The sequence below is a fragment of the Pygoscelis adeliae genome, unplaced genomic scaffold, assembly GCF_000699105.1.
Source record: "Pygoscelis adeliae isolate BGI_AS28 unplaced genomic scaffold, ASM69910v1 Scaffold71, whole genome shotgun sequence".
In the NCBI taxonomy this organism is placed as follows: domain Eukaryota; kingdom Metazoa; phylum Chordata; class Aves; order Sphenisciformes; family Spheniscidae; genus Pygoscelis; species Pygoscelis adeliae.
Genome location: NW_008824356.1, coordinates 3,033,045 through 3,035,365, shown reverse-complemented (window position 1 = coordinate 3,035,365; position 2,321 = coordinate 3,033,045). Strand labels below are relative to the sequence as shown.

General features: G+C 40.5%; 1 protein-coding gene across 1 annotated transcript in view; it reads left to right on the top strand.

Annotated features, from left to right (window-relative positions):
• The window catches only part of RALGAPA1 (Ral GTPase activating protein, alpha subunit 1 (catalytic)), a 125,015-nt gene that overhangs the window by 4,414 nt on the left and 118,280 nt on the right, over positions 1-2,321 (top strand). The window contains exons 3-4 of the mRNA XM_009319372.1: positions 787-844; positions 1,486-1,529. The gene's annotated coding sequence lies outside the window, so the exon portion shown is untranslated. The remainder of the gene's footprint in view (positions 1-786; positions 845-1,485; positions 1,530-2,321) is intronic.

Below are 2,321 nucleotides of genomic sequence, written 5' to 3'. Positions count from 1 at the left end.
TCCTTTGTGCTGCTCTTCAGGCGCTCTCCTGCTGACCTGTGTTCCTTCTCCAGGCTCTGGGCATCTGTTGCTGGCCCTGGCATCAAACTGGTAGGAGTGGGATGGATTGAGGTTCCCCTCCCCTGGCATCTCTAGTTTAAGGCCCTCTTCACCATTTACAAGTTGCTAATGCCTCTAGCTTAAACGTTGAAGTGCTGCATAATAGATTTTTCACTGCCTCTGTCACTGACTCTGCTCTGTTTCTTGCCATCTGAAGATGATCATCCTCCAATCTAGCTGGACAGGTGTTAGACCATTATTGCCTCAGGTCTTTTCTTCATTGTTTTGCTGTAGCTCATTACCCCTCTCTTGAGAAGGCTGAAGCAAATATTTGCTTGTGCCACAGAGGCAAGTTGACAGCTGAGCATCCTAGCTTAAGCACTGTAAAGGTGGAATAACCTAATACAACCTGTTGTGAACCAGAGCAACTGAGACACATGCTCATCCCATTCTACTCCCTGTGCTGTAAGCAGCAATGTCCAGCAGAGAGGCAGTGGAGCCCGATAAACTGCAGTAACATCTGAAGTCTCTAATGCAGGACTTGCCAGACAGTCTGTCAGAGCCCTTGGGCTTCTTACCTTTAGGAATGGGATTATCTTGAAAGGACAGTAATGCTTCCAGGGAAAGCAGTGTGGAAATTTTCTAAGTTAACCCTTCAGCTTCTCATCTGTGGCCTTTGTGAAAGTGCTGTTTGGTCTTCCGAGAGCGCTACCTGCAACATAGATCCTTGGGTTCTGTTTTTTGTAGAAAATTTTGCAACTCCTTCCAGAAAGGATTCATCAGAGATGGCAATTTCATAGTATTGGTAAGTTGATTTTCTTTTTTTTTTAATCTTATTTTTTATTAGTAGCTATTAGTAGTTTGTGCTACTCATTTCCTTAACCTTTAAGTGGCATAACAGGGATTATGTTCTTGAAACTCTTGCAAACTAGAGGAAGGAAAAAAAAAAAGAAAACAAACAAACAAAAAACCCCACCAGTGTAATGAATGCTCTTCTAGATAGAGTTAAATCTGGGAATCTGGAAATAGAACAGTGGCTGAGAAAGAACAAGGGCAGGTGGAAAGTTGCTTTGTAATTATTTTTTGTCCTAATTTTTTCTCTCTTAGTAATAAATTTCAAAATTGGGGTGAGGTCTGTATTTGTAAATGGGGAATGCTGATATTATCCACATTAATGACTTGAGAATCATTTACTGTTAATGTACACATCCCAAAAAGTCCTTGTGGAAAGATGTTACAGGCTATGAGGAAGCTATGACAGGTGATCTTTTTTTTTCTTCTGGCATTGAGAGAGTTGCCTGAGGATATCAAGTTCACCAAGATTAAATTGGAGATTGCCAAGGACTTGTTTAAAAGTTACTATCAAGTCTGACCGAGAACTCTGACATCTTACTTCATAAAGAACAAACAAACAAAAATATATATTATTTTCCTCCTTCTTTTTAGGGTTGATTTTAAAGAAGCTTCTTCACACTGGAAATTCATTAAAGGTATTGGAAAAAGTTGCATACTACTTTTGTCTAAAATACTTAAATACAAATAAGAACATAAGGGCAAATTTTTATGGTAACAGCACAGGAATGAGAACCAGATCATGACTTGTGTGTCATGAAAGAATGACTTCAAATTATCAGCTTTACCTCGGTAGAACTACTCACAGGAGTAATGTGTTTATATAGAATAGCCAAGTTAAGAATGTGTGCAAATGGTTTGAAGGATTTTGCATTAAAGCAGAAGTAAAGCAATGAAGTAAGTTCATTGTTAGGGGCAAGGAATCTGGTTTTGGGGCTCAGGCTGTCTTGGAAGTGGGAGATTATCTATGCCAAAGAGACCTATTGGTGGGTAGTGTAATAATGGTTGACCATGGGACAAAAGCCACCCAAGTGTAACATGTCATTTTGGTACTGCAGCAACCAACCACGCCACTTCTCTGTAAACCACCTGCAGGCTTGGCTGGTGCTGAAATTCTTCAGTGTGAGAGCCAGGAAGGGACTGCTCTAGGACTCCATCACCTTTCTTGAAGGAATGGAAAAGGGTAGAACGGGTCCTTCTGCTGCAAAAAGCTCACTCTGTTGTTATAATTCACGAACACATTTAGAAATTTTATGACGGTCTTTGTATTTTCGGAAAAATTCACATGGCATCTTGCAGTGCTGTAGTGAAGCAAGTGACTAGACATGTTGATTTTCTTCCTTTTCTTTCGGAGAAAACCCTGTGAAAGAGATTCTGTGGAGCAAACAGCAGTGAAGCTGCCAGGGTTGTTCTTGCATTTCAGAAGGAGC